A 15,487-nucleotide genomic window follows, 5' to 3' on the forward strand; every position below is an offset into this window, starting at 1 on the left:
CCTTCATTCAAAATGAAGCTCATGGAAGTTTCATTCAACAGCAAGCCCTTAGGTTCAACATACAAAACAAAGTTATATTCAAGCTGTTGGGATTTTTATTTCCACATACACATTTTCTATTTTTTTTAAATTTTTTTCAATTTTAAGGAATACCACTTTCAGAATTCAGTGAATTTTGATTTATGAAGGGATTTTCTTATTTGAGGCAAACAAAAAGAACCTCAAAATATCTCTATAACGTTTTTGTGTTTCTTGTAGAGAAGAGGCAGAATCAACGTACCATGATGGCTATGATGAAAATGCCTCCTTTATGATTTTGGGTTAAATATTGAGGCATGGAAGAGTTGTAATTTTAAGGAAAAGATGTGTTGATAAAAATGAACTATCATTCTTTCATAGTCATTCTTTTTTCTTCTTCTTTTCCCCATTTATTTATTAGGAAGAGATTTTCATATTTTCCCCATTTCTTTATTAGGAAGAGATTTTCATATTCAAACTCAAATCCAGGGCACTTGTTAAGGTGAAGTTCAATGGGTACCCAATGTCATTGGAAATTAGTATGTTTTCAATGTGGAGAGTTAAGCAGACACTGAATTTTCTGCCCAACTGAATAACAAGAGGTGTGTTGTGAGCTGTGCTTTTCAACTCAGGGTTCCCAGGAATATACTTCATTCATGTATACCATATTTTACTCAAGGTTATGTAGTTTGAAATAATATTTTTAGATAAAAAAGTATTTAATAAACTTCAACATTCACTCATGCATTGCCTTAGCTGCATTTGATAAACTTTGATTTTTTAAAAAACATTATTCAGTCAAAAATAGTTTCCAATTTACTTTGTGCTTTTTATTTTGACCCATGGATGGTTTAGGATTTAGTTGGTTTATTTTCAAAAATTTAGATCTTTTCTAGATATCTTATGTTCTTTATTTCTAATTTAATTCTGTTGTGGTAAGAAAACATACTATGTAAAATTTCAATCTTTTGAAATCTACTGAGATTGCTTTATTGGACCAGCACATGATCAATCTTGCTGACCACTCCATGTGCACTTGAAATGGATATGTATTTGTATTTTGGGGTTGTAGTGGTCGCTAAGCATTATTAATGCTAATATTGTTGGCCAGGTGCGTTGGGTCACACCTGTAATCCTAGCACTCTAGGAGACCAAGGCAGGCAGATTGCTCGAGGTCAGGAGTTCGAAACCAGCCTGAGCAAGAGCGAGACCCCGTCTCTACTATAAATCGAAAGAAATTAATTGGCCAACTAATATATGTAGAAAAAATTAGCCGGGCATGGTGGCGCATGCCTGTAGTCCCAGCTACTTGGGAGGCTGAGGCAGCAGAATTGCTTAAGCCCAGGAGTTTGAGGTTGCTGTGAGCTAGGCTGACGCCACAGCACTCACTCAGGCAACAAAGCAAGACTCTGTCTAAAAAAAAAAAAAAAAATGTTAATATTGTTGATTGTGTTGTTCAGATCCTCTACATCCTTATTAATTTTTTAATTTACTCTATCAATTACTGAAAATATGTGCTAAAATGCAACCCTATGAATGCGAATTTGTCTATTTATCCTTAAGTTCTGTAGGTTTTGGTTTCATGTATGTAAAAGCTCTCATATTAAGCACATGATTGATTTCTGATGTATAGATCTTTTATCATTTAAGAAGGGTCCATCTTTGTCTCTAGTAATAAGTCCTAATCTTTAACCATTTTTTTTTTAATTTTTTTTTTTCTTTACCTACTCTTCCTGAAGGATTTAGCCATTTTTTGAGGCAACATTTTTAGGTTTATTGCATTTTAGTTCATTCTTTAATTTTCAGAAAAAATGATATTGAAATCCATGACTAAAAGGAGAATGTTCAAGATAACAATAAAAAACAACTAGCTTCATTCCATTTTGGCATTAAGATCTTAAAGACATGCTGTTAACATCTGGTTGCTCTTCTTATCTAATATGTTGAGAAATAGAGTCTCTAATTATTAAATTTAGAGCTGAAACTATTTTCAAATAATTATGTTCCACTATTCACAATTCACTGGAAACATACTTGAAGCTAAACATTTCCCTGGCAGCAGGGGGTGAAATGATACTATGCAATAAAATATGATCCTGAGAAGTCTCTATATAGACAATATTGCTTGACATTGATGATTCCCTATCTTGCAGCAATAATATCCCCCCAGAAAATACCGTTTGCCTGGTTCATAGGCTATCTTTCTGTTGTTTTCTCTTTTGCTCTTTGGTGTCTACTTGTCTCTTGCATTTTCCCCCCATCCTTTCTCCTTCTTGTTTTATTTTCTTTGAACTTTAATTTTAATGTTGTATTTCAAGTCCTCTTTTTACTTTTTAATCTATATTTCATCTTATTGTTATTTGTTGCTCTAGGGATTAGAGGATACAGATGGTCCCTGACTTAAGATGGTCGACTTACAATTTTCTGACTTTAGGATGGTATGAAGGTGATATGCATTCAGTAGAAACTGTACATCCAGTACCTACACAACCATTCTTTTTTTCATTTTCAGTATAGTATTCAAACAGTTATATGAGATATTCAACACTTTATTATAAAATAGGCTTGTGTTAGATGATTTTGCCCAACTGTAGGTTAATGTAATTGTTCTGAGTGTGTTTAAGGTAGGGTAGGCTAAGATATGATATTTGATAGGTTAAGTGTATTAAATGCAAATATTGACTCATAATATTTTCAACTTATGATGGGTTTATTGGGATGTAACACCATTGTAAGTTGAGGAGCATCTGTACATCTTTATCACAATATACTTTAATATTCAATTGCTTTAAGTAAAATATTGGAGCCTTGGAACAGTATATTTAATTTACACTCCTCTCCCAACCTTGGTAGAGAGAGGTTTAGTGAGTACTAGGCATGGGAACAGTGTGTGCCAAGGCTTGGAATCAAAGGAAAACACTATGACTGGGGACTTAGAGTAGTTCAGAATAATTGGAACAAAAGCTGAGGAGAAAAAAAGAGTATGAAGAGGTAATTAGGGGAATGATTTACAAGGGGCTTGCAAACTTTGATAAACTGTACCTTATCCGGAGGGCAATGGCAAGCCATTGAAGTGTTTTATGTAAAAGAGTGATATGATCAGATTTACATTTTGTAGAGATCAATCTGACTGCAACATGAAAAATAGACTTACAGGAAACAAAGACTTGAAGCTAGAAATTCAGGACACTGTTGTATAAGTTTCAAGCCAGGAAGAACTCTGGTTACAACCAGGGTCTTGGGAGTAAGCCTGGGTAAATGGACAAATTAAGAAGGCTTTCTGAGACAGAATAAAAATGCTTCAGTTATGGATTGGCTGCAGAGGGTGTAGAAGAGGAGGGGCAGAGATTATTTTCTATCTTTTGACAACTGTGAGACCTGGTGTCCTTCACTGAAATGGGGAACATAAAGCAGTAACGGGATGAGGAATTCCTGGTTCCCTCAAATGTGTCCATCACTGGACCACACGGGTGGGGTCCCTGGTCGAGTAATAATTTTCCACTCCTTAAAAATAATATTTTTCTACTTTTAGTATTTCTTTGGTAGGGCAGGGAAAATTTATTTTCTATTATAATTATACGGCTCTTTATGTTCAAGATAAAAGTTACATATTTTATAATTTTCAGTTCCTTTTAAATTTATAGTACAAAGTGAGTAATTTTTAAATAAGTTCCATAGGAGAGTACTAAAAGGTGGCCTTACTAATAACCTATCTAACAGAGGAAAATAAAGTAACAGAAAGAGAAATAAACTCACGCACATAGTTGCCCCTTGGAAGAGAAAACTCACAACACAACTATCCCCCCTTTTTTGTTTTAATTAAAACACCCGTTCCTTAACTCATTTAAGTTTTGTTTTCTCAGCCTTGAAGAGCCCTAAGTGGACAGTAGGGGTGTGGACTTCCTCTTTAGCTTTCTGCCTTGGTTCCTACCAGAAACACATTTCAAGGACTCAGACTAGCTAGCCTCCCAGAGGAAAGAGAAAAAATAAAGAGCACCTGCAATACCTTTCCAGCACTTCTGTTATCAGTCTGCTGAAGCAGAGGGGAAAAAAGTCATTTTTACTCTTTAAAAATTCCAAACAGCTTTTTCCCAATTGCCCAGTACTTCCTTCCTTGCTGTGTGTCATGGTCACTCCCTTCTTTTCTCTTTCTCTCTCTCTTTCTCAGAAAAATAAACTTTTTGTTTTTATATATCCTGATTTCTGCATGAGAAATCTTTCTCCACCCACAGTGTGAGCACCTAGTGAGCTTTCCTTACAAGTACTATCTTCTTTGGCAGAATTTGGCCAATCTACATATCACCAGTTAGATAAGGAGATGGCTGGCATCTTATTTCTGATTTATTTCAATAATGGTTTAGGGGAAAGTTGTTTATTGATTGGGTCCCTTCGTTGGGCACCGAGTGTGTCTACCATGGAAGACAATGTCTAACTAGACCATGGCTACAACTAAACCAGAAAGAAGCTCGACTAAGGTGGATTGTATCTAGTATTTTTTCCCCAAATAGTTATTTTGGCTCCAGTCAAAGCAAAGGACTATCAAAAAGAAAGATGGAGAAGTATTGAGCAAGCAGGTAGTATGCAAGGTCTCTTCAGATCTGGAACACCTCCCCATGCTGTAAGCACACCCCAGAGCCATTCAGACTATAATGCTAGGCCAGCTAGAGGGAAGCTATTTTGTTTCCAGTATGCTTCCAGCTTGTTCTGTCTTAAAAGTTTAAAATTAACCTGCTGCTTGCTTATACAGCTGCCAGGCACAAGATTAGAAAACGACTTTGAGGAAAAACAGATCAAGAATGTGGAATAGGCCAACAGCAGACTGCTGATAACAAGATCCACCAGACCAACCTATTGTTTTGCTGCCTTACACAAAGCTTGCTTTCTGCCACTAACCTCCTTTATCTCTCCCCTTTATAAGTTGCTCAGGAAGCAGAGGACAGGATATGGTCTCTGAGACAATAGTCTGCCATCCCCTCACCTGCTGGCACTTGAATAAACCATCTTTCCTTCACCAACACCCGTCTCTTATGTTCAGTTCTCCAATGGTGGGGTCACTCAACCTGCATTCGGCAACAATTCTATTACTGTCCTTTAACTGGGTAGAAGTAGAAAATTTGGGGCTGTGTCTCCTCAAAGGTTTCGGATGTGGCTTGGAAATTGCAGAGGAAGGTTGTGCTTTATTATTCTCATCACAAATATTTTTCAGTTTTAGTCTAGAATGGCAAACTGCTGACTCTGTTTAGCTTTCACTGTCAGCATAAGTCTTACAATCAAAGCTTGCTCATGAATGTCCAACTGTGACCAAGGTTTGACAAGATGAACTTTGTTTCACTGGGAATAAAGCAGGAAACTATAATCTATAGGGAGCTGACTAGAGCCTTTCCATTAATTCTGATCAAAGGGACCCTCAGGCACAATGATTAGTACCTTTTAAACCTAGTGTGTGAAGCTGGATATTTTTATACTTACATTTCTTGTATGCTAGCTATTTATTTCCCACTCATTCTATTAAGGTAAAAAACACACATGAAAACATCAGGGAGTGGGCTTAAGCAACACAAAAGATGCAAATAGCAAAAATTTGGGCTCACTCACACCTGGCTCATCATGACATTTGTTAGCTGTGGGACATGGATAATAATGTTTATGATTTTCATCATGTCCTCTGTTAATTTGTGACAACAAAACAGAATAAAAGTGAGCACTAAAGATGGTATATGTAAGGTGCCTAGCACATAAATAGTAGCTGTCACTATTATCATTTTTTATAGGGTAATGGTTGGATTTGTGGAAGCAGTATTTGTCAGAAGAGACAGCAAGCCAAAGACAGACATGGATTTCCCTCTGAGGACAGGAGAACACAGCAGAAAGAAGTCCTCAAACAGATGTTACAGTGACAAAGTGAAGAGTTTGGTGAAATGGAGAATTTCAAACAGCCGTTATTTTTAAAAACACAAGTAGGACAGGAAAGAGGCGATGGCTACTGTATGTTGTTTAAAAAGAAAGTTTAGAAGGGAAACAGCTGCTTTGAAGGATGAAAAGGTAATGATAAATTGCTCAGCTTGGGAATTCTATGATTAATTTAGTTCTCTGACTGGCAACTGAACAAGGGCACAAAACAATAAATGGATAGCACAGAAATCTCTTTAAACCTTCACACTAGCAAATGATAGGATTTTTTTCTAGTAAAGCTATTTCCCAAATGGAGAGGAGTGGGTGAAGAGGGGGGTGAGGTGGGGAAGAAAGAAAGCAAAGGATTTAATGAATAATGGTGTCTAAAATACATCTGACGTTATAATTTCCAGCTGTCTAAAACTGCAAATTCAGAAATGCTGGTCTGTGCCAAAATCAGATACTGAAGAGTGGTGAAAGTTGTAATAAAACACTTTTAAACTAAGAGAAATCAATTTTAGTGTGAGCAAGTCTTGAAACTCACCAGGGTTACCTAAGTTCTTTGAAGGACCCAAGTGAACTTGAGATTGAAGCCCAAAGTCCCAAACCTGGCAGGAAACATTGGATTTGAACTCTTTTTCTAAAGGAATAAAATATATCCTTCTACATGATCTCCAATTACCCTCCAAAGCATTGTATTTTTACCTTTTTTTATCTGCCTATTTTTGGTAGTGAAGAAATGGAAACTTTCTTCCATTTCTCCAAGTTGAGGCTCAACTTGGAGAATGTTCAAGGGGAAATGGAAACAGCCAACATGAAAGCAAGACTTGGAGAGCGTTCAATGTGTTTTATATTATAAAATAATTTTTTTACTATAACTTAAAGGCATAATGATACAATTACTTAGTGACTCAGGCAAGTGGGTAGACAGTCACTTACTATTGTATAAGAGATTCCTCTCAACTAGCCATATGCAACTGACTAATTCTGCAGGTAACTGAAGAAAACATTTTGATCTGTAGTTACTTGGCTAGAGACTATTAGATGCTTGCAACTATCATTTGGTTTGAAGCCTACATAGATATTGTGAGATTCTATCTGTGTGGAAATTAGCTGTTAATATGATTTAATGCAATGAAATTGATATAAATTGATATAAAATGGGCATGCAACTAGTAAAATGAATAAGCAGGACTCATGAATGTAGTCTGTTCCTCTATTGTCCCTTTATAATTTATTCAGAAGATGTAAGAAGATAAAAAAAATTGTCATTTAACTCTAGAACTGTTATAGATAGATTGGTGTTCTCTGGAACTGGCAGGTTTTAAAGCTGACTTCTTTTGTGTCAGAATTTCCAGGCTCTTTGGGATCTACAATCAAGGGATATTTCACATGTAGTTCCCTTTGATCTGGATGAGTGAGTCTGTGTTCTGGCTTGTTGAGTAGATATCCCATAGTTCTGAGGAATATTGTATTTGCTGTGCCCCCATTAACCTTTTAGGTGGCCTTATTGTAAAGGATCTAAAACAACCCAAGTACTGTCTGTTTCATGTATATTGCCTTTATTTGCCCCTCCCCCCAACCCCTGGAAATGCAGAAAACTCTTTATACAGCTGCAACTTCCTTTACTCTGCCACAAAAGAGGCTATCTAGCCTAGATATCCTTTCTAGATTTGTCAGGAAGGAGTTGGATAGAAGTCATGATGTACCTTTAACTACAGGGGAAGAGTATTAAGGATTCCATAGAATCTTATTGGAGTACTTTTCTCTTGATTTCAGAAGGGGAAAGAACTTTTCTTGCTTGATAAGTCATTTGTCTAATGTTTTAGTAATGGAACAAATATTTCTACCCAGGATTTTTTGACTCCTTGGTTTATTCCTTTACAGGATTTTTTGAGCTCTTTAATATTTATGCTATACTTCTCCCATCTTTTCTCATACATTATCACTGAATACAGCTCATCTCAAATAGATAGCAACTACAACAACTTTTTAAAACATACTTTTTTTTTTACAGTAACATTTTCTTTTAAAAATAGGGAGAAACATACAATTTTCTCATCTTCCCTCTGAGCTATGCTTCGGTATCTTTTTCCAAGGTTCTGAATTAGCTTTCCACTGGACTGTAATTCAAAACACGAGTTCATCTTGTATTCAAGTGACTAGTGAACAATTAGCAAAGCTTGTCCTAAGTCATTAATTAATAGTTTCTGTTTAATCTTTCCTGGAACTGGAGAGCCCTCTGTTCTCAGATTTATTTTGATCTCTTTGAAATGCAAATTATTTGCTCTTCTCCTACAGTTCTGAATCTCCTTTTGGCCTACATAGAAATACTTGGACATATAGGGTATGCCTATTCTACTTACAATTTTTAAAGATGAAAGTGGTTTTTGCCTCTCTTTGAGGTTTGCCTCTGTGAAATTAATATTACTAATTAAAGGGTAGTTGGCCTAAGATGCCTGATGGCCTCACAAATGTAAGCGAAATGCTCCAAATCTGTAAGGCAGTATAAGGTACTGGCTAAGAGCACAGAGATGCAACAATAAAAATGTGTTCAAATCTTAACCCTCTCTTATTCTTAGTCTTCTTACTTCCAAACTAAGAACAAAAGTAACTATCCTACAAGGTTCTTATGAGAAGGAAATTTGATATTGTGTATCAAGTCAGAGCTCCACACTTTTATTATTACTATCATTATTTAGAGAAAGAGAAGTGTTGCATATGGTGTTGGGCATAAAACCCTCTCAATTGAAGGGAATGCTAAAAACATTTTTTTTTTTTTTTTTTTTTTTTTTTTGAGACAGAGTCTCACTTTGTTGCCCAGGCTAGAGTGAGTGCCGTGGCGTCAGCCTAGCTCACAGCAACCTCAAACTCCTGGGCTCCAGTGATCCTTCTGCCTCAGCCTCCCGGGTAGCTGGGACTACAGGCATGCGCCACCATGCCCGGCTAGTTTTTTATATATATATCAGTTGGCCAATTAATTTCTTTCTATTTATAGTAGAGATGGGGTCTCGCTCTTGCTCAGGCTGGTTTTGAACTCCTGACCTTGAGCAATCTGCCCGCCTCGGCCTCCCAAGAGCTAGGATTACAGGCGTGAGCCACAGCGCCCGGCCTTAAAAACATTTTTTTTATATAGTCACCTAAAGGATAGGTGATCTGGAGTCATTGGATTAAATCTATTGAGGTAGATATTAAGGTCTCTTAAGTATTGCATATTATATAGATGCAAAAACTGAGGTAACCACAACCTAGGGCAAAAATACCTGCTAAGAAGTACTTAAATTCCTCTAAAGATAGAGCCAGGAAAAGCTATGAAACATGTGCCTCACTTGGAGTCAAACAAAGGTTGGCTGCCTTCCTGTGATAATGCCTCAGGCCTCAAGACCCATGTAGGCCAATCTGCAAGGAATGTGCTACTACTGAGGAGAATTCCTCCTCCTTTATAAGGTTATTAAATTTTACTTGAGAAAATAAGATTAAATAGAGGAGAATTCTGTTAAGTAGTTTCTCTTTCCAATTCCTGAAATTTTTCTATTGTTTGATGAAATATTGCACTCTTTGAAGCGTGGATATTCACAAACAAAAGAGAATCTCTCTGTAGATTACCTGGTTTAATTGGTTGGTGCTGAATGCACCTAGACATTTTAGCTTCTTATTTTAAGCCATTCAGACAAGATAGCTGTCTTAAATTACTCCTGGAACACCCTGGAAGTGAACAAATACAAATTTCTACCAGCTTCTATAACAGATAAACCCTGAAATCTCAAGTTTAAAACAGAAGTTTGTCAGTTCTGCTACATGAAGACATGGGACTTGGGCTCTATTTTGTGGCTCCACCCTCTTCTAGGTCTTTAAAGTCCTTCCCATTTGACACAGAGAAATACAAAAAGGATCATAACTAAGAGATTTTCATGAACAAACCCTGGCAATAGCACTCATAATATTTGCTCACATTTCATTAACCAGGACACACCCAACTGTAAGGGAGACTGAAAAATGTAGTTTAGCTACATGGCTACGAGGAAGAGAAAATAGGTTTGCAAATAGCTAGCTATTCTCTGCCAAAATAAATATAAATTGATATTAAGTGTGAATTTAGCATGTATGCTTATATTTATGCTTTTATTTTTTGTTTAAGTTATTTTAGAAAAGACTTAGGTGTTAGGAAAATTACTTGAAAGTACAGTCTTGCTAAAATAATAAATTAGCTAATAGAGAAAGATAAACTATCAAACAGAAAGTAAGAGGAATAAACTCACAGCACAACTGCCCTTTATTTTGTTTGATTAAACCACCTTGGACTCAACTCTTTGTCTTTAAGATTAAAATGGTTTTATTTGAGAGTTTCATTTTCACAGCCTTGAAGAGCCCTAAGCGGAGAGCAGGGTTGAGAGTTCCCTTCCAGTTCTCACTAGCACCAGAATCCAAGGACTCTAAGAAAGCTAGCCTCACAGAGAAAAGAAATTAAAAAAATGGAAAAGCAAACAGAGCCACTTCACAGCTGCTTCTGTTATCAGCTGGCAGCCATAACTACTTTTTCTTTCTTCTCTTTGTCCCCATAAAAATCCTGAACTTTTTCTGCTCAGTGCTGACACTTTTCCTTCTTTCTTTTCACACTGTGTCCTTCTTATCCTTTTAGAAGTAAAATAAACTTTTCCTTAAAACTATTCTAATCTTTGTGTTGAGAAATCTTTCTCCATCCACATAAGAATTCACACCTTAACATTACTTACCATCTACCTAAAAGATCACTAATGCCATTTTGTATTTAACTGTTTTTTTCCCCACACATTAGAGAAAAAACACATACTGCCATGTAAGTTTCAACTTTAACCTTTGTGGATGTTACCATCTTTGCCAGATAGAGTATTGCATCTAAAATTCCCATGTGCATGCCTAGTCTTAATTGATATTAAATTATTATTAAATTCCTAGGTGATGTGAATTTTATCATTTTTCTATCTAACCACTTTATGAATGGGAAAATGAAGGCAAAATGCAATCTTTTAAAAAATTATATAGCAATCAAGCTAAGCAAGAACATGTAATTCTTTACATTACAAAAGTCTCATAATAGTTTTTTGCCTTTAACTTTAGCAGGTATTTGGGAACTTTCCCTTATTTTATCAACTGATGGTTGCAAACTAATTGCTTGAATGCTCTCCAATAAATAAATAAAGTAGAAAGTCTATTTAATTGAATTCAATAAATATATACCGGCTACCTTCTGTGTGCAAGGCAAAACTATGGACAGAGATGAGTAAATGCAATTCTTGTTCTCTAACAGCTGTAGTCTAGTAAGGAAACTCTGTCCAGTAAACAAATTAATGATACTAATTTGACTTTCACAAATTTGAACTACATTATAACTTTAAGCAGCAAAGATATACTTTAATACATTATTTATATTTTGAAATATTGAAAAAACAATGTCTAGCAATGGAAAATATAATTATATCATCTATGATTCATCTCTCCAATTGACTATTACATAGAAATTAAAATGATTGCTATAGGATATATTTAATAACTTGGAAAATGTTTTTATACAAATTTTAAGTGAAAAAGGATATAAATTTATATCTATATCATTAATATAATTAAGAAAAAATACCCTTAGGCTTTAAACAAAATACCAGAAGGAAATATATCATCAAAACTTTAAGTGTGGCCGGGCGCGGTGGCTCACGCTTGTAATCCTAGCACTCTGGGAGGCCGAGGCGGGCGGATTGCTCAAGGTCAGGAGTTCAAAACCAGCCTGAGCGAGACCCCGTCTCTACTATAAAAATATAAAGAAATTAATTGGCCAACTAATACATATATATATAAAAAATCAGCCGGGCATGGTGGCTCGTGCCTGTAGTCCCAGCGACTCGGGAGGCTGAGGCAGAAGGATTGCTTGAGCCCAGGAGTTTGAGGTTGCTGTGAGCTGGGCTGACGCCACGGCACTCACTCTAGCCTAGGCAAGAAAGCGAGACTCTGTCTCAAATTAAAAAAAAAAAAAAAAAAAAAAACAAAAACAAAAACAAAAACAAAAACAAAAACAAAAAAAAAAAAACTTTAAGTGTTAGATGTACTATAGGTATTGGTTATTTATTCTACCAGTTCTGCTTTTTGTTTAAAAAATGTTTTTGATGTGCATTATATTGCACTAATATTGTAAAAACAAACAGACACATAAAAACACAATAAAAACCCTTCAAAATTTAATCATAGTAAACCTCTGTTCTGAATGAATACTGGAACATAGCTATGACCTGATACATCTTTAGTCAATTAATTGGCTACCTTATAAAGTTAGGGCAGAAGGTAAGCCCCTTTTTGGTTACTGCTTCTCTTTTCCCTATTCTGGTACTTTATATCTACCCTTATGATTTTTCACCTCTCTTCTCTTCTCTGTCTCTCTCTCACACACACATACAAACATACACACACACACACACACACACACATGTATATATATGTATATATATATATGAACAAGAGAAGATCAAATATATATTTTCCAGTTTATTTGTATTTTGATAAGCATTTCTAAAATCATATGGAATCACACTCTCTTAAATATTATGTTTACCTTCATGCAATATACATGCTAATTATCCTCATCTGGATAAATTGTCTAGAAAGAAAACCAATAAATGGCTCAAGCAAACTGAGATCTTCATGATTAAAAATGAAGGAGAAAAACGGATAAAGTATGAAAGAGCTTAGACAGTGTATAAGACAGCTTACATAAAGAAATGAATCCTGGCAATTTAACTTTGTTTTATAGAAAATGAAGTCATTTGAGATTTTAAATTAGGCACTTCAGGGGTATAATTAATTCATAGGTTATGTTTATGTGAAACTATCACTAAAGTATTTAAAACCAGGTGAAGTCTTAGTTTGGTTTTCTAATAAGAAAACTGGGATTCTAAGTGAAGCATCTCCAGAATGGAAAAACAAATATCACATGTATTTAATAATAATTGGGAACTAAACTATGGACAAACGCAGGCACAAAGAAATGTAAAGGTCATTGGAAACCAAGAAGGGGAGAGGGGGAGAATGGGGAGGGGTAAAAAACTTACCTATTGAGTACAATGAACACTATTCTGGTGATGGACACATTGGAAGCACAGACTTAAGCATTATACAGGGTATCCATGTAAAAAAAATATTTGTACCCTCTTAATATTTTGAAATAAAAAAAATTAAAAAAAGAAAACTGGAATTTTAAAACTAGGCCTGTTAGTGACTAAAAATATGTGGACAGAAAAAAAGGCAATATAAGCTAACAATTTCTGGTACAAATTATTTATAGGCCTTATTAAATATAATATATTCCTGTATAATATTTCAAAATAATGATAATAAAAACATTTATGGTATGGTTACCTTATGCACATTATGTACATTATATATTATTATTCAATCCTCCCCTGAGACAGGAACTGTTCTTGTTACCATTTTATAGATGGGGAATCTGAGTCTCTGGGTTAAATTTACCTGTACAAGTTCATGCAGCAAGAAGTGCAGCAAAGAAGTGATAGAAATAGGATTCAAGCTTTGGTCTTTCTGGCTCTAAAGCCTTAGTTACTCTGGTGAAAACAACCCTGGGTGTTAGGTGGCACTATTCCTAGTCCCTTAACAGAATATGCAATTGAGGCTCAGGAGCTAAGCCACTAGATCAAGATCACTCAGGTAGCATGTGGCAGGAGCTAGGATTCTCACATGGGTCTGTCATTGACCTGGCTGAGCTCCCTCTACCCATCTTTGAAAAACTGTAGATCTTCCACAGCAGAGAAACAAAGTACTCTCTCTCAACACATTTTGTAAATAAAATAAGCAACGTTTATGCATGATTTACTGGTGTTAGCTTTAGGAAGGTCTCATAATGTTGTATTAATATTGCATGTTCTCAGCATGAAAAGGCCCATGGTGGGAGAGAGGCCATTTATGTCTGCTCTGGTGATCTAGATTTTCTAAAAGTAGAGTGACCAAAGACCATCCCACCCAAACTATGAAGTGGTGGGGCATTCTTTTTAATTATGCTGGGCAACAGGGAAAAGCAGGGACTGTCCTCACCAGAGGAGGATATATGGGCACTATCCCTAGGGCATGCAGACCCTCTCTCCTGATAGTCAGAGGCTGGTTTACTCCTTAGGCTCCGGGGTTCTGTTATAAATATTCTTGCCCTGGCTGTTATTTGCAAAACCAATTAAGTATTTTCAATGTAAATCTGAAAAAAAGCATCTTTCTTTGATCTTAATTGATTACTCTAGTCTTAGGAAAAAATGTCAAAGGTCAAGTAAGAGGTTTGGGATTAGAATTGAGAAGATTATCCTGCCTTTTGGGGGCTTTGCCATCTTTATAGCCAAAGGACTATTATAATAAGAAGTTTGCATTTTAACCCTGCGTGAACAACATTGATTTTTGTGTTCTGTTTTTGCTGTGTGAAGAGTGATGCTTATGAATTTTATTAATACCTAAGAAAATATGTTGTCTTTGACTCTCAATCCTTGTTTTGTTCCTTGTTCCAATATGGGGACTTTTTGTACAGTGGAGTGTTAAATATTAGCTTATTAATATCAACAATGTTATTGGGGACTGACTTCATGATCAAAGACTTGGAGCCAGCAATCAATTATCAAGAAATCATAGACATACTGTCATGCCATGAAAACAGAGATACAACCATGAAAATAAATAACATGGAAAGGCAATAGGGCATTTTGAAATAGCTATAGCTGAGTCCAATTCCTAATTTTGCAACTGGTGATAACTTATGTTAATTGTGATACATAAACTCACAAAGCCTCGGTTTCCATATCAAGGATAATATCTATATCTTTCAACTGTTTATGCACTTTAACTCATTTAACAATCACAATAAAGTATTAATAGCTGGCATAGAGAAAGCCTTCAGGAAATTTTGGATTTCTCTCCCCTCTATTTTTATTTAAAATAGCAAAGTCACAACCCAAGTCCTATAATTATACTCTGTAACTACATTTTTTTTTCACATTAATTATACAAGAAGTTACAGTCTTTCTTTTCCCTCCTGTCTCTCCCTCCATTTTTCCTTCTTCTCTTTCTGTTGTCCTCCCTCTCTCCATTTTTCCTCCCCATTCATCTCTTTTTTCTCTCCTCCCTTCTGTGCTCCCTGCTGTTCTTTCCCTCAATTCTAAGACTTAAGATGGCTAAAGTATTATAAAATGTACGTACTGCACAAGAAAAATAATTTCACAGAATCACAAGCTTAACCTTTTTAAAATCAATCATTATTAAAATAATTAGCTGTTTAATTAAGCATAAGTCAAGTTTGTTTATAAGGCCTTTGGGGAAGAATTTAAATGACTGCATTTCTCATAAAAGTAACACTTAAAGGATGTGCAAACTGCTGACTTAACTTTTTTCCTCAGGAGGTTGAATTTCTCTGTAGCAAACAGACAAATGAATGTTACATTTAGATAGAATGCTCTTCAAAATTCGTTTCATTCCTAAAACCAAATAAAAAATATTGTGGCATGTAAATATTTAAAGCCTTTACTTACAAGATGGAAACTTCTGTGTTAGTGTGTTCATATTTGTC

The 15,487-nt window shown here is 35.5% G+C and overlaps 1 protein-coding gene across 1 annotated transcript in view; it reads right to left on the minus strand.

Annotated features, from left to right (window-relative positions):
• The window catches only part of LINGO2 (leucine rich repeat and Ig domain containing 2), a 309,491-nt gene that overhangs the window by 17,548 nt on the left and 276,456 nt on the right, over positions 1-15,487 (minus strand). The gene's annotated exons all lie outside the window — the stretch shown is intronic.

This window comes from Microcebus murinus, chromosome 12 (assembly GCF_040939455.1).
Source record: "Microcebus murinus isolate Inina chromosome 12, M.murinus_Inina_mat1.0, whole genome shotgun sequence".
Classification (NCBI taxonomy): domain Eukaryota; kingdom Metazoa; phylum Chordata; class Mammalia; order Primates; family Cheirogaleidae; genus Microcebus; species Microcebus murinus.